Genomic DNA, 22593 nt, shown 5'->3' on the forward strand with positions numbered 1-22593 from the left:
CAATTGCATTACCAAGCAGGGTCCCTTCCTATTCCGGAATGAACCCGAGTGTCGTTGAAATTCAAACGCCAGCATTAAAGTAATATCATTCGATTTCACTGCTTTAATTTCAAAGTTCAGTTAAGGTATTCATAGCTGGCTACAATATTTAGACTACACAAGCACAAATTAAGGGTGCGAGTTTTGTTACCGTATTTTAGCTTACCTGTGACTGCAGCTCAGCTTGGTACGTACTAAATTTTACTACTGTTAATTGTTCAGAATCATTTAATTCAAGTTCAAAGTTAAATCTCTTATTTCTGAATTCCGTACATTCAAGTAGCTTTTGAAATGATTGTTGAGGTAGCCCAAGACTAACCGTATTTTACTGAATTTCGATGTGCTTCAGAAACAAAACTCACTATTAATTTCAGTCACTAAATTAACTTTCAATTTTCCGGTTTTATTAATTCTTTGCTAAATTAAGTCAGAGTGTAGCGAAATTTATTACTTCTGAGATACTTTCAGTTTTCGCACTACACGTGTCAACCTTCAGTTGCCACGCTTCTAGTGCTAATTATATGTGTAATAACCTTCCTTTTTCAGTTACTATAGTAATTGTCCATAGGACAGGCGACCGTAATTTTCCTCAAATCTCAAATATCTAATTACCGCTAGTTAACTGTTAACGTAACGGCCGCACATTTACTTTCTTTATTAACTTTACCCCTTTTCAAAATTAATTTCCACCAGTTTCATTTGCATTTTTCCTTTCATTTAGATGTAACCCTTTCCTCCCTCTTTACCGACAGATTAACTTCGGTGACGATTGCTTTTCCCAAATTCCCATTAGGTACATGCGGTTTAATTTTTCACTGTCATTAAGGTCGATAAGTGAGGAGGAGGTTACAGCCCAGACGGTCAATGCCGCAGTTCGGACGCGTCCGCTTTGTTAATTTGTGCCAGGAAGGGCTCTCAACAAGGGAAGTGTCCAGGCATCTCGGAGTGAACCAAAGCGATGTTGTTCGGACATGGAGGAGATACAGAGAGACAGGAACTTTCGATGACATGCCTCTCTCAGGCCGCCTAAGGGCTACTTCTGCAGAGGGTGACCGCTACCTACGGATTATGGCTCGGAGGAACCCTGACAGCAACGTCATCAATGTTGAATAATGCTTTTCGTGCAGCCACAGGAGGTCGTGTTACGACTCAAACTGTATGCAGTAGGCTGCACGATGCGCAACCTCACTCCCGACGTCCATGACGAGGTCCATCTTTGCAACCACGACACCTTGCACCGCGGTGAAGATGGGCCCAACAACATGTCGAATGGACCTTTCAGGATTAGTATCACGTTCTCTTCACCGACGAGAGTCGCAATTGCCTTCAACGAGACAATCGTCGGAAACGTGTTAGGAGGCAACCCGGTCAGGCTGGACGTCTTAGACACACTGTCCAGCGAATGCCTGGGATAGATCGAAAAGGGCTGTTTATGGGCGACGTGACCCGCTCACCACTCTGAGGGATCTAAGCCGAATCGCCGTTGAGGAATGGGCAATCTGGACCGAAACTGCGTTGATGAACTTTTGGATAGTTTGCCACGACGAATACTTGGATGCATCAATGCAAGAAGGCGTGCTACTGGGTATTAGAAGTACCAGTGTGTTTAGCAATCTGGACCACCACCTCTGAAGGTCTCGCTGCATGGTGATACAACATGCAATGTGTAGTTTTCATAAGCAATAAAAAGGCTGAAATGATGTTTATGTTGATCTCTATTCCAGTTTTCTGTACAGGGTTCCGGAACTCTCGGAACTGAGATAATGCAAAACTTTTTTTGATGTGTGTTTCGTGTCGGACCTCCTTTAGCACGACGTAGTGCAGCAACTCGACGTGGCATGGACACAACTAGTTGTTGGAAGTCCCCTGCAGAAATATTGAGCCATGCTGCCGCTGTAGCCGTTCATAACTGTAATAGTTCCGCCAGTGAACGATGTTGTGCACGAACTGACGTCTCGATTATTGCTAAATCCGCGAGCCCTCGGATACCGATGCACACGGCAGAGAACAGGCGAGAAACAATGACGACGCGAGGTGGGAAGACCACCTGCGGTCGGGACTCAAACCCACGCCGGAGTCGAGCAACAGGGCAGACGAACGGCGGGCCCCACACAACCACTGCAAGGCAATAGGAATCTAGGCTACGAAGAAGTGCGACAGACCTTCGACACAACGCTGTCAGCAGATCAATCACGAGCCACAATCCAAGTCGAGACCGGAGAGCAAAACCAATATCAAAGCAAAGTCGTCGGCGTTTAGTCAGTAGTACGGTGGAGATGGTAACGGACGCTATCAGATGAAGTACGCGACTAACTGAACGGTCGATGTGCTGCGGTATTTATGCGCGCTGCCAGGAGCACTATTGACCGGTATATTCACGTGGCGAGGCGGTACCGCACTCACTAGGCAAGTGCAGCGCCGCGGCGACACTGCCCTCTATCGGCCATCGAGATCCATTTGTTCCGGCGAGCACTCAGCTTCCGCGTGACCCGATAAATGTTCGATGGGATTCGTGTCGAGCAATATGGGTGGCCAAGTCATTCGCTCGAGTTGTCCGGAATGTTCTTCAAACCAATCGCCAACAATTGTGGCCCGGTGACATCGGTATTATCATCCATAAAAATTCCATTGTTGCTTGGGAGCAAATGGTTTCCAAGCACCTTAATATACCCATTTCCACTCAACGATCGGTTCAGTTCGACCAGACGACACAGTCCATTCCATGTAGATACAGCCCACGCCATAATAAAGCCACAACCAGTTTGCACAATGCCTTGTTGACAACCTGGGTCAATGGCTTCGTGAGGTCTGCGCCACAACCAAACCCTACCATCAACTCTTACCAACTGAAACCGAGACTCCTCTGAGCAGACCGCGGTTTTCCAGTTGTCTAGTGTCCAATCGAGATGGTCACGAGCCCAGGAGAGGCACTGCAGGTGATGTGATGTTAGCAAAGACACCCGCGTCGGTTGTCTGTTGCCATAGGCTATTATCCACAAATTTAGCCACACTGTCCTAACGGATATTATTTCACGCAGTGTTGCTTGTATGTTAGCACTGACAACTCTACGCAAACACAGCTGCTATCGGTCGTTAAATGAAGGCCGCCGGCCACCGCGTCGTACTTGGTGAGAGGTAATGGCTGAAATTGGTATTCTCGGCACACTCTTGACACTGTGGATCTCGGAATACTGAATTCACTAACGATTTCCGAAATAAAATGTCCATGAGCGTTCAGAATCTGTGGATACCTGTCGTGCAGCCATAATCACATCAGAAACCTTATCACAGGAATCACCTGAGTACAAATGACAGCTCTGCCTACACTCTGCCCTTTTATACCTTGTGTACGTGATAGTACCGCCATCTCTAGAAGTGCATATCGCTGTCTTATATCTTTTGTCTCCTCAGTGTACACTAACGTCTTTAGTGATGGTAAGAACGGGCTGTACACCCTTTTGTTAAAAAGTCGACGGATTTAATTTTTGTAATTATGCTTTAAAATTAATTTTCTCAAACCATCCGTAACCACAGATAGCTTGCCTCGGTGAGGGGTATCAAATGGTGGGAACAGAGAAATTTCTGCGATCACCAGTCAGTTAATTCATAAATCCCTTAAAATGTTGTAAAACTGCATAAGTTTCAGGTGACGTTGATTTCAAAAATCCAAGCCAAGGCGACAGTTGCGCGGAGTGACACCGGCCTCCGTAGCGGCCATATGTCTGGTGGTACACGATTAACTTTTGATTGTTCGGGCCAGACGGCCCCTCGGCCGAAAAACTAAGATACCGTCGACATCCCCGTGCTCATCCACGTTGGCAGCAGGACCATTTGCCCCTCAAGGAAGCATACATTTGCAGTGGATCAAATGTTACAAAACTGCTGAGAGCCACGCTCTCTGCATCAGTTCGTGGCATTACTTAGTAGACTCCATTCGTTACACTATCTGTTAAGCTCATATGTTGCAGTACATGGTAGGCTTTATTTCTTGACCAGCAGCTGCACTGTAGTAACCGCCATTTTGCGATTCGTGTGTTCATTGCTAGAAAACAATCATGCACAATTATCCTCAGTTTGTATCAAGTCATATGCGATTCAACGTTCGCAGCGGAACAGACCGTGTTTAAGATGCAAATATTCGATTTGTACCGCGAAGATAAGTTTCACGGTTTTATTGGTAAGTTTCGTCGCATCGCCCCTGTCCGTGTGTTCGTAGAGTGTGCTAATGGCTCTTTACCTTCATTTGTGATTTGAATCCTGGAGTTCGTCTTTATTATGCTGCATCTAAACTCTCTACAAACTGGTATGGTTATCGTCGTTTATGGTGATATTTTATGTCTGTTAATGTACTTGTGGTCGGTTTACAGCAAGCCTGCGGATCGCCTGCATAGTGCGAAACTGAGGACTAGCTAGTAACCATCTGTCTGTACCGAGACTACCTATCAATTCAATGTGTTTTCGAGAATGTATCACCTTTTTTTTTAGCTGTCTGACTATGGTCTGTAGTCTGCCCGCATTCTCTTCATTAATCATTTAATTTCAGTGGTCAATCGAGATCCCTGCAGTACATGAAGAACCACCCGACGCCATCACGGTCCAGAGAGCAGCAGACCGTCAGGCGAGGTCGTTCTCATCTGATGGTAGGGAAGATGGTGATAAGCAGAACTCATTTCTTTCTTTCATTTCAATTCCTCTCAAAGCCAAACCAGCTACATGGTAAACAACCTAAACGAAAGTAGCTCGTCAGTCACAGAGACTGCCGCAGAATAGATTAGATTCGATGTATTTTTCGTTCCGATCAATCCATAGTGAGGAGATCCTCCAGGATGCAGAATGTCTCAGAAGAATAAGAATACACAATAAATATTTACAATGAAAAACAAATATGCTAATGTATCTTCCATAGACGCCAAGTGGAATGATAGTCATGGATATGGAATGAGTCAACACATTTTTAAACATATTTTCATTTGTGAGGTAATGTACACTGAATACAAGAACCATTTTACAACATTTATCCACAATGATCGCATTACTGCACTGAATTTGTACAGAAGTCAGATTGTACTAATATTCGCATTATTTTATATTATTAGCAACACACACACACACACACACACACACACACACACACACACACACACAAACCAGTTGTTTCTACTAAGAAATCCATAAATGGAGTTGAAAGATTTGGCCACCAATAAATCCTTTAGGTTCCTCTAAAACTGAACTTTGTTGGTAGTTAAACATTTTGTGGCTGCTGGAAAGGTATTGAAAATGTGTGCCCCTGAATAATGAACATGTTTTTGGACCAAAGTAAGTGACTTTAAATCTTTGTGAAGATCATTCTTATTTCTAGTACTGATTCCATAAAATGAGCTGTTGGTTTGAAGAAGAGATGTATATTTAATGACAAATTTCATTAAGGAATAAATATACTTGGATGCAGTAGTTAATAACCGTAGTTCACTAAACAAACTTCGGCAGGATGTTCCTGTGTTCACGCCACAAAAAATTCTTATTACGTTTTTGTACCTGAAAACTTTAGTTTGCCTTGATGAGTTAGCCCAACAAATGATCTCATGCAACATTATATTCATAACTGCTGATTCGCTTGCAAAGAAACGGAAACATTAGAAGAAAACTACTGCAAGCAAATTAGTGAATAATTACAGAAACAAGGTGATGAAAATGAAGCAGAGAGCAGTTCCCTTCACTTGAGTAACGATTCGGTTCATCCGCAGCGTACCTTGCAAACACAAATAGAAGACGTAATGATAACATCTACAGTTCCTTGTGTCTTTCACGAATCTGCCCTTGCGGCACAACTATTTTCAAAAATTCCTTGGAGTTACCTTAGATCTTACATTTTTGTTCAAGAAATATCTGACCAATATTGCTTGAAAACTCAGGACTAGAATCAACATTAAACAAAACTGCGCAATACGTTGGGTTTCCAAGGCGCTTACTTTACGAATCAGCCCTCCTGCCACTATGGTCCTGCCTGGTTAAAAAGCTACCAAATAAAACTGATTAATGTTCAGATGAATCAGACAATGAAGATGATTATGGGAACGATTAAATCTATTTCGAGTCAGTGGCTTCCCATAACATCAGCAATCACGCAATTGGGTCTCCTAAGAAAAGATGTCCTCATGAGAATGTACAAAAGAATTTTTCTGAAACTATACCTTTCAGTCCGCCAAACACGATTACCTTCCAAAATAGACGGCCTCAAATCTACACCATAATCTATTAGGCAAGAAGCAACACTCACAATGGAACATTCCCAAGTGTCAATAACCGATCTTAATGAAAATTAGTGGGTGTGTAGAGCGAGCAAAATAGCGCAATTCATCTCTCTTTGTTTGTACCCAATTTCACTTTTAAGGGGTAAAACACACCCCAAAAGCTAATTTGGCATTTTAGTTTTAGAGTGAATATCTTCGGAACGATCATTTATAAAAATATTTTTCATATAAAAGTTGATATGTAATGAATGTTCTTGAAAACTGTATAAGCAACTTTTGTAATAATTTGAAATTTTGCAAAATATCCGACCACAAAAGCTGGTTTCTGAAATACCATTTTGGAAAATAGGCTGTACATAATGTGCTGTCAGTGGATTTTCAACATACTTGATTAAAATATCTAAACATTCATTACTATTTTAATTATTTGTTTTACTTATACTTGTTTATGTATTAAAATGTTTTCGTTTTACATTCATGGTGTTTTTCAGTTTACAGTTTCACATATGTGTATTTTCTTAATGGGAAATAATAAATAACTCATTATTACGATAGAAAATAATTACAACAATGATAATCTGTAAATAAGTAGTGAAGTAAAATGTAACGTTTTTCTACACTATGGACATACAAGGAACGAAATTTCTTCACGTAGTAGACACGACAGAGAAGGCAATATAAAACAAAGTTCAGCAGGACTTATCTGAAAAATATGTTGATATATTATCGTTTCGAAGATATTACCTCTAAACCTAAATGGCAAATTGCCTTTTGGGGTGTGTTTTACACCTTACAAGTGACACTGGGCCAAACAAAAAGATATGTATTGCACTATTTTTCCCCCTCTACACACCTGTCAGTTTTCTTTAGGATCGTTTATTGACACTTGGGAATGTTACCTTGTCAGCCAAAAAGCTACAGCTCATTTGAGCAAAGGTGCGACCGTTGGAAAAAATTCCTACGATGTGAATTTCCCTGAGGAGCTGTTCCTTGAGGATCGGAGTTGCCTTTCAATGACTGGGTTAGGCTGAGCAGAATCCAAATTGTCATCGATCATGCGCTGATATTCTTCATAAATCCGGCTTCGTGTAGTAGACATGTTGCATGACTGCAGCGCGTTCCACAAAAGTATCAACCATATTCTGAGAGACTGTACACTTCGTGCGTATCAAGGGAAATGGAATGACTTTTTAGAGGCTAGTCCTAGAAGACTACTTCTAGAGCTTTGAACTTTTTTCCTCAGTTAGACATCACCTGAGGAATAGTTCGAAAGTTTATTTAGTCTTTGTTATGCGCCTACCATGTTCCGGTTTTGTACGGCACATATATTTTCTCTTTCACATCTGACATCTACATCTACATTTATAATCCGCAAGCCACCCAACGGTGTGTGGCGGAGGGCACTTTACGTGCCACTGTCATTACCTCCCTTTTCTGTTCCAGTCGCGTATGGTTCGCGGGAAGAACGACTGTCTGAAAGCCTCCGTGCGCGCTCGAATCTCTCTAATTTCACATTCGTGATCTCCTCGGGAGGTATAAGTAGGAGGAATCAACATATTCGATACCTCATCCAGAAACGCACCCTCTCGAAACCTGGCGAGCAAGCTACACCGCGATGCAGAGCGCCTCTCTTGCAGAGTCTGCCACTTGAGTTTGCTAAACATCTCCGTAACGCTATCACGGTTACCAAATAACCCTGTGACGAAACGCGCCGCTCTTCTGTCTACATATTCATTTTAAATTCTCTATTTCAATTTTTTTTGCGCCATATGATAAATAATTAACGTCAGCTGTTGGCAGTCGCCTTCTTGGAGACGAGATGCAGTCGTTCTTTTCGTTGCGAACTGCGATGAATAGATGTGAATACCAGGAAATTAAATGCCATCAGTATGTTGTTCCCATAGCGGAGAGTCCGTCAAAATTACGATTAAACCTTTTGGTAGATGACGAGGTCATTAGAGACGGAGCACAAGCTGAGTGTGGGCAAGGTTAGCGGAGGAAATGGGTCGTCTTTTTGTCAAATGGACCATCACGGCATTCAGCTTCATTGTTTATGGAAAAAAGAGAAAACCTAAATTTGAATGACGTAATGTGAATGTAAATCTCGGTCTTTTCCAGTGCGAGACGTAAGAGTCAGAAGCACAAAAAAGAACTAATTTTGGGCCGAGTAGTCAAGATCAGGAACGAATTCTGCTACCTTCGAAGCTAAATAACACACGACGGAAGTAGGAAGTAGGTCATAAAACGCAAACTACCACAGGCAAAGAGGATGTACCTGCTGAAAAGAAGTCTGCTAGTAGCAAAAATTTCTGAGAATGTACTTTTGTAGTACAACATGGAATGGAGGTGAGACATAACCGTGGGAAAACCAGGAAGGGAATCGAAGCATTTAAATGTGGTACTGTAGAAGCATGTTGAAAACTGGGTGGAATAGTAAGATATGAAGAGGTTGTCTGCAAAATGGGCAAGGAAAGGAACATATGGAAAACACTCAAAGGAAGAAGGGACATGATGATAGGACATGTACTAACATATCAAGGAATAACTTTCACGTTATTTGAGGGAACCTTACAGGGGAAATCCTGTACAGGGAGACAGAGACTGGAGTATATCCAACAAAAGATTGAGGGCATTGGATGTAAGTGCTGCTCTGAGGTGAAAGAACCCATGGCAGGGGACATCAACTGAAGACACGAACAAAGCAAGAATACAACATGAATATAAATATATTCCATAAGGGAATAAAATTATACAGTAAACCACTAAAAGAGACCAACAAATAAGAAATCATTATGGTAAAAATGTTCCACATTTTCTTATCAACAAAAAATTATCCGAATAGATCACTATAAAATTTAAAACAATAATAAATGTGTCTTCCTTTCGTACCTCAAAGAATTATAAACCTATTGATTTCAGAATATCTCTAGTCAGATGTGTAATACGGATGCTAACTCAGTTTAGTGACACACAATGAGGAAGGATCAGAAGAATAACAAAATATAGTATATCGGTGTTGCAGTGAGCTTCATATTATTCTTCTGTTATTTACAATTTATACACACACATGTACAAGTCTCTGACAATACTAATAAGTGTGTTCCATGAAAAATGAATTACACTGTCTGACCACATACTTCTATATCCTGAGAACGAGGGCTATTAATAGGCTTTATAGTTACAGACAATTGCTTCCATCGAATGTTTAACAGTATTGCATTTCACATCGAAGGCAGGAATATTTGGAACACGCGACAACATTCCTGCTGTGTGATACTGGTCAAGCGGCCATGCGCTCGCCAAAATACACTGGCAGCGAGTGTGACCTCGCCACAGTTCAGCGATCCTCATTTTGTTCCAGTCATCGGGCCTTCATTCTGTCAGCTAAACGTGGCACCCCTTCATCACTACAATTCACTTTATAACTCGCTCTTACTTCACTGCGATCCTCAGATTCTTTTTCCATTTTCCTTGTAGTACATCGATTACAAGGGGACATTCCCATGTGTCAATAAACAACGTTGATGAAACTGGGCGGATGTGTAAAGGCGGCAAAACAGTGCTATACGTATATTTTGTTTGTGTCCAATTTCATTTATAAGGGGTAAAAACACCCTGAAAGGTAATTTGAAATTTTAGGTTTAGAGGGAATATCTTCGAAACGATGACATATAATAAACATTTTTCGTATAAAAGTTAATATGTTATTAATGTTCTTGAAAACTACATACTCTATTACATCCTGAAATAGCATTTCTGGAAAATAAGCTGTACACAGTTTGCCATCGGGGTACTTTCAACATACCTAACTAAAATACCCAAACATTCATTACTACTCACATTTTTTATTTTACTTATATTTGTTTTGTGTTTCAAATTGTTGTTTCACGTTTTACATTCGTGTTTCATTTTTTTGTTTTTCAGTTTTCAGTTTCACATAAGCGTATTTTGTTCATTGAAAACAATAAGTAACTCATTATTATGATAGAAAATAATTACAGTAACGGTTATCTATAAAGAAATGATTAAAACATAACATTTTTTACTCCATGCACATAAAATGAACGAAATTTCTTCAGGTAATATATACGACGGAGAAGACAATATAAAACAAAATTCAGCAGGATTTCAAACTGCAGCTGGTGATCCTCTAAATATCCTGACTTGTATCTGGCATATTGCAGTACACTGGTAAGCTTTGTCGAAGAGAATTGATTGATTAAGTACTAATGAGTGCAACTTGAGTATATTGTTTCTCGAGTGGAGGTTGAGATCATTATCATTCGACAGAACTAGATCTGAATGACTTCTCACAAAGTTCTTCCAACATCGAAAAGTGTATACGTCCAACGGTTGTATCTCTACCGTCGAGCCCCTTGGAGCCACCAGATGAACAAGTTCCTTGTCCTCAGGTGTCATGCTCTAAGCTGTTCTTTCACACTGACCACCGTAAGAATCTAATGATAATACAGATATTTCTCCCTCACTGGGAAGAAGAATCATGCAAATGTCTTTTGATCTGGTCAGACCTTTTTTACCAGATTTCGATTCTGTCAAGGACATTTTGAGCTTCAAAAGGAGATTCTCGAATTCTTGGTCCAAACTCACCATTAGTTTCTTTTAAAACTATGATAAGGCGGGTGGTCAGTGTGAAAAAACCGTTTTGAGCGTCGTATCGCAGGACAAAACACGTCTGGTGATCCCAGATGACTCGACTACACAGGTACAGACGTGGAACGTATACGGCTTTCGATGTTGGAAGACCTCTGTGAGAAGATTTTCACATATAGTTCTGTTGAATGTATTTGACGTGAATCTCCACTCGAGAAACAATATCATCAAGCTGTAGTCGTTAGTACATAATCAATTATCTTCGACAAGGTTTACCAGTGTACTGAAATATGCCCGATACAAATCAGGAAATTTGGAGGATCATCCATGAAAATTTGAAATCCTACTGAATCTTGTTTTACCCTTACATTGTCTTCTCCACAGTGCATATTTTGTGAAGATATTATGTTCATTTTACGGGCATGGTGTAAAAGAACATTATGTTGTAAACATCTTACAGATTATTTTCTACCACTATAATGAGTTGCTTGTTATTTTCAGTTAACAAAATACACGTATGTGAAAGGGTAAACTAAAAAAAAGCATTGAACGTAGAACTTAAAATAACAGCTTAAAACATAAAACAAATATAAGTAAAATAAACAACTAGACTGGTAATCAATGTTTATATATTTGAATCAGATATGTTAATAATACTTTGACAGCACATTGTGAAAATGCTATTTCAGGATCCAGCTTAATCACACACTGATCTATGTGGCTCGAAAGCTTGTTTAATTCATGTTGTAACAGAAGTTTTCATTTTTCAAATTTAATTTATGGTGGTGGGGTTGATTACACATATTTCAAGGATATAAATTACATTGTTATTTGAGTCATCATTCTTCCAACTAGTTTGGTGAGGCCCGCCACGTTTTCCTCTCCTGTTCCAACCTTTTCATCTCAGGGCAGCACCTGCAACCTGCGTCCTCAATTTGCTGGATGTATTCCAATCTGTCTTCTTCTACAGTTTTTACTCTGTACAGCTCCCTCTGGTTCTATGGAGGTTATTCCCATTTGTCTTAAGAGATGTCCTGTCGTCCTGTCCTTTCTTCTTGTCAGTGTTTTCCATATATTCCTTTCGTCCCCGATTCTACAGAGAACCACCTCATTAATTACCTTATTTTCCACCTAATTTTCAACATTCTTCTGTAGCACCACTTCTCAAATGCTTCTATTCACCTCTGTTCCGGTCTTCCCATAGTATAGGTCTCACTCGCATACATTGCTATGTTCCAAACGTACATTCTTAGAAATTTCTTCCTTAAAATATTCTTTATATGTCATCGTTTCGAAGACATTCCCTCTAAACCTAAAATGCCAAATTACCTTTCTGGGCGTGTTTTAACCATTACAAGTGAAATTGGGCACAAACAAAAAAATACGTATTGCACTATTTTGCCTCCTCTGCACAACCGCGAAGTCTGATCAAGATCGTTTATTGGCACTTGGGAACGTTTCCAGTGAGATCCTGCTGTCGCCCACAGAGTGGTACAGTAGTAAGTAACCCATTGCTCACATTTGAGGTTTCACTGTAACATTGATGTTGTACATCTGCAGCAACATCCATTATCTGCAAACCACTGTCAAGTATATGGCAGAGGGTACGTCCCACTGTACCAGTTATTGGCATTTTTCCCGTTCTGTCCACATTTGGAGAGCGGGAAGAATGCCTCCGTGCGTGCTGTATTTAATTTAATCTTGTCCTCACGACCCCTACGGGAGAGATAGGTAGGAGGTTGTAGTACATTCCTAGAGTCATCGTTTGAAGCCGATTCTTGAAACTTTTTAGGTAGGCTTTTTCGGGATAGTTTACACCTGTCTTCAAGAGTGTGCCAGATCAACTCTTCTAATGCCTCTGTGACATTCTTCCATGGGTCAAACAAACCTGTGACCAGTCGTGCTGCCCTTCTCTGTATACGTTCAGTATTCCCGCTAGCCCTGTTTGGTACGGGTCCCACGCACTTCAACAATATTCTAGGATTGCACGCATGAGTCATTTATCAGCAATCTCCTTTGTAGACTAACTGCATATCCGTAGTATTGTACCAATGAACCGAAGTCTGCTACCTGCTATATCCACGACTGAGCCTATGTGATCATTCCATTTGATATCCCTAGAAAGTGTAACACCCAGGTACTTGTGTGAGTTGATCGAGTCTCACTGTGACTGCTTGATGTTGTAGGAAACTACGTTATTTCATTTTGTGAAGGGCACAGTTTTACATTTCTTAATATTTAAAGCAAGTTGCCAATCTTTGCACCAGTTTGAAATCTTATCGAGGTATGACTGTTTTATTTTGTGGACGGTCTCTCCACCCCACCTCCACTCCATAATACCCACTAATAGATACACAGTAAGTTCGATTAATCACCACCAGAAATAAGGACGAAGTCCGACACACCATTCGACAACAAAACACTGCTCGGCTACGCCAGTGCACCAAGGAGACTGGGAGGTAGCAGTACACCTTGTGTTAACGTTGTGTTGAACGAATTCATCAACAATTGCAGTGGTATAAGGATGTACGAGAGCTTCGAGAATATTATCTGTGCAGGCCAGTGGAGTTATAGTTACAATGGGAAAAACATCTAAGCCTGTGTATCTACTCGAAGGTGCAGCTTCCCTACGCATAGAAAATGTATCATCCGAAGACTTTCGTTTGGTTCATGGGTGACAACAGGTTCCGCCTCCATCAAATTAAAATCACCTCTTTCGTCACTACCCACCCCATTAGGGTGTACTTACTGTTAACGCCCCTTCTCTGACTGGTACACAATGTATCTCAGAGCTTTTAAGAGGCCTACAGCGCATAATGCTGTTCGGAGCGTATGCGAAATATGCAGAAGTTGATCAAAGAGTGCCAAGTGGAGGAGAAATAAAAGGATCCACAAAGCTTGTGATAGCAACCCAGAAACGTTCTCCGGAATTAAAGCGTGAGACAGCGTATGTCACTATATGAATTGCTTACAGTTCTTGCTACATCTACCCTACACTCCACCAGCCACCTTACAGTGTATGGAGTAGAATAAGTCGTGTAACAGTACTTCCCCACTTTCAGTCATATGCGGGAGGAATGACTGTTGGTGACTACCCCGACGGCCTCGAATCTTTTTGGTTTAACCTTCATGACCTTCTCGGCAGATCTACACTGAAGCAGCAGAGAAACTGGTATAGGCATTCGTATTGAAATACAGAGATATGTAAACAGGCAGAATACGGGGCTGCGATCGGCAACGCCTATATAAGAAAAGAAGTGTCTGGTGCAGATGTTAGATCGGTTACTGCTGCTACAATGGCAGGTTATCAAGATTTATGTGGAGTGATTCTTCAGTTTCTCCAAGCGTATTTGTTGCTCGAACAGTCTACGGGTATACTGCCGGCTAATAGTGTCCAACGGACACAATATTTTGACGATCGGACATGTCGCCATCGTCAGGTGCGCTGACGAACTGAGCTCCTGAGGGCAGGCGGCCGATTTAAATCCCCTCCCCGCGCGGGCCGCTCTCTCCGCCGTCCGCGCCCGCGAATTTCGCACCAGGGAAGATCTTATCAACCGAGATTGCGGCTACAATCCCAGCTAGGTTTGGGACCCGGCATTGAATGTAATTAAGGAGACTCTCAGCAAGAAGTACGAACTGGCGACCAGGGCGGATGTAGCAAGCACATCGACGCTACGACAGTTTCCGACACCCACAACTTCGCGACCGCCGGCGCGCGGGCGCGAACGGTGGAGAAAGCGGCCCGCGGGGAGAGGGGATTTAAATGGGCCGCCCACCTTCCGGAGCTCAGTTCGTCAGCGCACCTGGCGATGGCGACATGTCTGATCGCCGAAATATTGTGCCCGTTGGACACTATGAACCGGCAGTATACCCGTGGACTGTTCGAGCAAGATTAATGTGACTTTCATCGTGGTGTTATAGTCGGCACACGTGCGATGGGACACAGCATCTCCGACGTAGCGATGAAGTGGGCATTTTCCGGTGCGAACATTTCACGACTGTACCGTGAATATCAAATCTCCGACATCGGTGCGGCTGGAAAAAGATCCTGCAATAACGGGACTAACGACTACTGAAGAGAATCGTTCAACGTGACAGAAGTGCAACCCTTCCACAAATTGCTGCAGATTTCAATGCTGGACCATCAACAAGTGTCAGCGTGCGGACCATTCAACGAAACATCAGCGATATGGATTTTAGGTGGCGAAGGTCCACTCGTGCACCCTTGATGACTGCACAGCACAAAGCTTTACACCTCACCTGGGCCCGTCAACACCGACAATGGACTGTTGATGACTGGAAACATGTCCTCTGTTTGGACAAGTCTCGTTTCAAATTGTATCGAGCGGATGTACATATACAAGTATGGAGACAACCTCATGAATCCATGGACACTGCATGTAAGCCGTGGAATTTTCGGGCTGTTGGAGGCTCTGTAATGGTGTGGGGAATGTGCAGTTGGAGATATATACGACTCCTGATACATCAAGATACCACTGACAGGTGACACGTGCGGAAGCATCCTGTCTGATCACCTGAATCCATTCATGTGCATTGTTTCCGACGGACTTGGGCAATTCAAGCAGAACAATGCGACACCCCACACGCCCCGAATTGCTACAGAGTGGCTCCCAGAATAGTCATGTGAGTTCAAACACTTCCGCTGGTCGCCAGATTCCCCAGACTTGACCATTATTGAGCGGGATGTTTTGCAACATGCTGCTCAGAAGAGATCTCCACCACCTCCTAGTCTTACCGATTTATGGACAGGGTTCACGGTGTCAGTTCCCTCCAGCACTACTTCAGGCATTAGCCGTGTCCATGCCACGTCTTGTTGCGGCACTTCAGCGTGCTCTCGGGGGCCCTACACGATATTAGGGAGGTGTACCTGTTCCTTTGGCTCTTCTATGTATGTAGGTGAAAGAAATATGACTACCCCGATGAGCTCAAATCTCTTTAACTCCACCTTCGTGGTCTTCTCGCGAGATATGTGTAGGAGACAGGTGTTCTGTACACAAGGGTGAGGAGAGGCGGGCTACAGAGTGGTGCAGCAACTGTCGTCGTACAGAAGCTGGACAGGAGCAGACGTTAACACAACAAACAGAAGATCTGCATACACGGACTTGTTACAAATGATACAGCAAGAAACAGAGCCCAGCTGTCATATTATCAACAAGCATGAGGTTCCTTGAACTAACCACGAACGATGGTATGGTAGTGATGAGGTTCCACGTGCAAGTGGGGCGGAGTGGCAGCAGCCGGCCATCCTATGTTGCAGGGACCGCTCGTTATATGGAACCGTTGGAGGCGTAGACAGCGGGCACGCACCATAGAGTCCGCCAGATCCCGTGCGACTGCTGTCGACATCTAACGACGCGATACCACAAAAGAGCATGTTGACTGACTCTTGTGATAAAGTACGCTCTCAGCATTTTAATAGTGAATCACCCGGTGAGGTACAAAGCCTCTCTTGCTGTGTCTGCCACTGGAGGTGGGTGAGCACGTCTGCGACGCTTTTGCATTTAGTAAACGAGCCTGTGACGAAACGCGGTGTTATTCTTTGAATCTTCTCTATTTCCTCTATCAATCCAATCTTTTTTTTTTGTTTTGGTTTTAGGGCGCAAAACTGCTATGGTCATTAGCGCCCGGTCCGTGACTTAGGAAACAGTAAAAAACCGAAAGTGAAAACCAGCAGCAATGGCAACGAAAGTCATAAAATTGGAGAAACTAAAAGCAGAAGGAAGGCTTAAAAATCCACTACAGAAATGGGTTGGTTGTCCCTAAAAAAAGCTTCAAATGACTGACGTCATTTCACTAGCACTAATAAACTGGAGAACGCGGTCGGCTGAGCGCGTGTCATCTGCTAAAATCGACGATATATCAGGCGATAGCTGTAGACGGGAGCGTAACGGATTAAAATAAGGGCACTCAATTAAAAGGTGTCTTACCGTCCACAGCTGAGAGCAGTGGGGACATAGTGGGGGAAGATCGCCGCTTAAAAGATGTCGATGGCTAAAAAGACAGTGCCCTATACGGAGTCGAGTTAAAATTACCTCCTCCCGACGACGCGTTCGGGAGGAAGAGGTCCAAGCACAAGGAAGAGCTTTCACGTCCCGCAATTTATTATGGGGAAGTGTCGACCAATGCGCCTGGCATAAATGAACAACACGACGACATAAAACGCTCCGTAGATCGGCGAAGGGGATCGATTGAATAGCTGGCCGAAGAAGAGAGACTGCAGCCTTGGCTGCAATATCGGCCGCCTCATTTCCACAGATACCAACGTGTCCCGGGAGCCAGAGGAACGCCACCGACACGCCCCCCAGGTGGAGCAAGCGCAGACAGTCCTGAATCCGGTGGACCAGAGGGTGCACAGGATAAAGAGCTTGGAGACTGAGGAGAGAGCAGAGAGAATCTAAGCAGATAACGTATTGTATCCGCTGATGGCGGCGGATGTAGTGGACAGCCTGGAGAACAGCGTAAAGCTCCGCAGAATAAACCGAACACTGGTCGGGAAGCCGAAAGTGATTTGGGGTGTCGCCAACAATATAGGCACTCCCTACACCTAACGATGTTTTCGAGCCGTCGGTGTAAATAAATGTGGCGTCCGTCATTTGTGCACATAGAGCAGCAAATGCCCGACGATAAACAAGTGAAGGGGTACCATCCTTGGGAAATCGACAAAGGTCACGGAGCAGGCAGATCCGGGGACGGAGCCAAGGCGGTGCTGTACCCCAAGTTGTCAAGAAGGTTTTAGGAAAGCGGAAGGAAAGAGAATGGAGCAGTTGACGGAAGCGGACTCCCGGTGGTAGTAGGGAGGAGGGGCGGCCTGCATACCCTACATCAAAGGAGGCGTCGAAAAAAAGGTCATGGGCTGGATTAGCAGGCATGGAAGACAGATGGCTAGCATAACGAATCAGAAGGACTGCTCGCCGATTGGACAGCGGAGGTTCAGCAGTCTCAGCATAAAGGCTTTCCACAGGGCTAGTGTAAAAAGCTCCAGACACTAAACGTAATCCACGGTGGTGGATAGAGTCGAGACGCCGAAGAACAGACGGCCGAGCAGAGGAGCAGACTATGCTTCCATAGTCCAATTTCGAGCGCACTAAGGCGCGATAGAGGCGGAGAAGGACCACTCGGTCCGCTCCCCAGGAGGTACCATTCAGGACACGGAGGGTGTTAAGGGATCGCAGACAGCGAGCCGAAAGATAGGAAACGTGGGAGGACCAGCACAGTTTTCTGTCAAACGTAAGACCCAGGAATTTAGCGACGTCTGAAAACGGAAGGTTGACAGGACTTAGATGTAAGGAGGGCGGAAGAAACTCCTTACGTCGCCAAAAATTAACACAAACGGTCTTACTGGGAGAGAAACGGAAGCCGGTTTCTATGCTCCAAGAGTGGAGGCGATCGAGACATCCTTGAAGACGTCGTTCAAGAAGGCTGGTCCGTTGAGAGCTGTAGTACATCGCAAAATCGTCCACAAAGAGGGAGCCCGAGACATCAGGAAGGAGACAATCCATAATTGGATTGATGGCAATGGCAAACAGTACAACACTCAGCATGGAGTCCTGGGGTACCCCGTTTTCTTGGGAGAAAGTACGGGAGAGAGTAGTGTTCACCCGCACCCTAAATGTGCGCTCTGCCATAAATTCGCGAAGAAAAAGGGGTAGCCGACCTCGAAAGCCCCAAGAGAACAGTGTGCGGAGGATGCCTGTCCTGCAACAGGTATCGTATGCTCTCTCCAGATCAAAAGATATTGCTACTGTTTGGCGATTCCGGAGAAAATTGTTCATGATATAAGTGGAGAGAGCAACAAGATGGTCAACTGCAGAACGATGCTTTCGGAATCCGCATTGGGCAGGTGTTAAAAGACTGCGGGATTCCAGCCACCACGCTAAACGGTAATTCACCATTCGCTCCAAAACCTTACAGACACTACTCGTGAGGGAAATGGGGCGATAGCTAGAGGGGAGATGTTTGTCCTTTCCAGGTTTCGGAACAGGAACGACGATAGCTTCCCGCCATCGTCTGGGAAAAGTACTGTCGGTCCAAATTCGATTATAAAGGCGAAGGAGGTAACGCAGACTATGGGTTGATAAATGCAGCAACATTTGGACGTGGATACCATCCGGTCCTGGGGCGGAGGAGCGAGAAGAAGAGAGTGCATGTTGGAGTTCCCGCATGGAGAAAACGGTATTGTAGCTTTCGCGATTTTGAGAGGAGAAAGCAAGAGGTCGCACTTCCGCTGCACGTTTCTTCGGGAGAAACGCTGGCGGGTAATTTGAAGAGCTCGAAATCTCAGCAAAGTGCTGACCCAACGAGTTAGAAAATGCGACGGGGTCCACGAATGTATCACGCGCGACAGTGAGCCCAGAGACGGGGGAGAAACTAGGCGCGCCTGAGAACCCTCGAAGCCGACTCCAAACTTCCGAGGAGGGAGTGAAGGTGTTAAATGAGCTAATAAAGAATTTCCAGCTCGCCTTCTTGCTATCGCGGATGACACGACGGCATCGCGCACGGAGCTGCTTATAGCGGATACAGTTGGCCAAAGTAGGATGGTGGCGGAAAACGTGGAGAGCACGTCGCCGCTCACGTAGTGCATCACGGCATGCCTCGTTCCACCAAGGAACTGGGGGGCGCCGGGGCAATTCGGAGGTGCGTGGTATTGAATGTTCCGCAGCTGTAAGAATAACGTCGGTAATATGGGTCCACGTGCCAAAGGGCCACCGTGTGCCGAATTTCTGGCCGGCACTACTGTAGATGCTTCCTGCTATGCGAATGCTCGAGTAGTGGAAATAGTGACAGCGCCGCTATCATGCTGAAATACAGAGGGTGTCCGTAACTGAATTTCCAGTTTCAAAACTCTGTGGAACGAGAAAACTGCTCAGAATGACAAAATTTCAAAAGCATGGTATTAACGCTGGGGAAATGTGATCGAACAAAAAAATTTAAGGATTATATTACCAATGGAGCGTCAAAATATGCACACCAACGGACATGCAGCAGACATCTGTCCCTCAGTTTACGTCTGAGGCGCCTGATGGGACTGTCTCATAAATATTCATGCACTGCTCATTGTGATTGTTTTATCTTTTAAAAAAGTCAGCTTACCTTTAAATAATTTTGCTCAAACCTACAATTTCCTTCTGCTGTCCCAAATTTTCATTTCTAGCTCACTTTTATCATACAGAAATTTTAAAAAACATAAATTTCATTATGAAATATGTATAAAATTAAGAGAAAAGAAATACGAACGATTTTTTCTTAGATTCATTTTCTCAGAAAAACACTGAGTTTAAGAAAATAATGGAAACAAATTCCGTTTATTATATTTTTATGTTCTGCATTTTCCATAATTCCTTTACTTTTAGCAGACATAAGATTATTATAAAGTTTATTTTTAGATGTACCTTTAATTTTGTGGTAAAAAGATATATATTTTATAATAAACATTTTTGATCATAGGAAAAGTAAATTTTTCCGACTAGAAATTCTAGGTCATAAAATTCAATATCATTATATCCAAATTATTTCATTCCTTTATATCTTAGCTTAATATTCAAATTTTTAGAAAATTGAAATTTTCAACCAACTATTTAATTTCGGGAACCTGGCTGGTAAAATAATTATAAATTTACCAACAAGCTCCTTCCAAAATTTGTCTCCATGATTAGTGTACAAATATTCACAGCTAGTAATGCAATACTCATACAAATTATTTACTCTTAGCTCACTTAACTTTTTAAACAAAGTAGATTTGTTAGAGTTGTTGAGATTCTTCAGTAGAGCCTTCATTTATGTAGTACAAATTTTATTAATAAAATTTAAACCATATGCTGAAAATTAATTTTTCATGATGAAACTATTTGATCAAATAATGTCAGTATCGAAATGTATGTATTTTATTTTCTAAAACATATATTTTATTGTCATGTGAGCTAAGTGCATTTTTAATTACTTTGAGTGATTACATTGCATGTTTGAAGCATTGTCTTAAATTGATGGTCTTGTATTGTTCTCTAGTGTTAATCAAACAATTTTTATAATGTTTTAAACATATTTTATTTTTAACAACACATTTCTTAAATCCTTTAGATTTTCTCTCTATCTTGTCACCAAACTTGTAGGCATACATTTTTGCTCTTAAACCACAAAATTCTTCCATTATTAGCCCATTACATTGATCTTTCATTTTTACTAAATCTTTCTGCTTTACTTTTAGAATGCCATAAACATTATCTTCTTTTTGAAAATCACTTGCATCAAGAGATGAAGCACGGATTTTGTCTTCATAGAAGTCCTCAGTCTGTGTGTGAGTTGGTATGCATATATGAAAGCTAAGTATTTTCTCCATACTTTGCTTTCATAAGATTATGGTGAAAATCACACATCAGTTCTTTAGATAAATGAAGTATACTCATTCCAATATAAATTGGTTTCTTAAAAACAGTTTTTGTTTTACTCATATGGACAGCAGCAAAATTTTCATTAAGTATTGTTGCTCTTTTGAAGTTGGCTTTGCCACAAGTCTTTCACACTTTTATCTACCTGAAACTAATTGTACACCAACTCTTTTTCCAATATTTTCCATCATTTACCAAAACAACAAATCATTCATTATTTTATAGAAATCTCTCTCAAAACCATTCTTTGCTTTGGTTCTTGTTTTTATGTTCAAGTATATATTTTTTTAACCAAGCAGATTGTTTAAATTTTAAAATTCTGTTTGCTTCTGTTATCGTCACTCTTAGAGGGAGATACTATGTAAGATCTCTGCAGTGAACTACATAATTATGCTTATCATCCAGAGCCGTCAATAACGTCCCTTCTTTAGTTCCTGGTACAATTTTGTTTTCAGGAGCAAGTAGTAAATCTTATGTAAATCATGTGATTCCTTTCTATTTTCTAGATCTAATTCAAATATATATCCACTTTTAGAAGTATGTGAATTCTCAATTATTTTTGTAAAATCGCAATTATTTGTTTCATCCCATTCAAATCCACCATATGGTAAATATTGACTCATAGGATAACCATATAAATTATTTGCATCTAAATATGCTAAATAATTTGATATCTTTTTTACAACATAGTCTATCTTTCAGTGGTCTACTTTCATTATTTTGAAAAATTTCATTAACATTTACAATTTCAGAATAATGTACTTGTTTCCAAAAATCTGTACCCTGACATCTGTTAACAAATATAGTTAGATTAGCTTTATTTAATTTGTTATATGCAGTTAAATTATTTCTTCCACAGTAATTATGAAGTTGGGCAACCGTGAATTGTTCCATGGAATATAAAAAAATTTTGTGAAGGAATTTTAAAATTGAGCTGTGCCTGATTTCTTATTCGTGATATTTTCTTGAGCACATTTTTAACATTTACTCATTAGTTTGTCTTTATATGATAGGTTTGGTAAAAAAATTTAAATTTTTAATTTATTTACAATCCAGTTACATTATTTCTTCTACAGTAATCATAAAGTTGGGCAATTGTGAATTGCTCCATTGAAAATAAAAATAGCTGGCAGTAGAGAATATTGAAGAAAGAATGGAAATGGTTGAAGGAATAATACATGAGACAGCAGAATCTGTACTGGGCAGAATGAAGCATTCGAGAACTTCGAGATAGTTTGATGAAGACTGAAGGAGGAAGACAGAACAAAGAAATGAGGCAAGAAAAA

The sequence above is a fragment of the Schistocerca serialis genome, chromosome 3 (assembly GCF_023864345.2).
Source record: "Schistocerca serialis cubense isolate TAMUIC-IGC-003099 chromosome 3, iqSchSeri2.2, whole genome shotgun sequence".
NCBI classification, from domain to species: Eukaryota; Metazoa; Arthropoda; class Insecta; order Orthoptera; family Acrididae; genus Schistocerca; species Schistocerca serialis.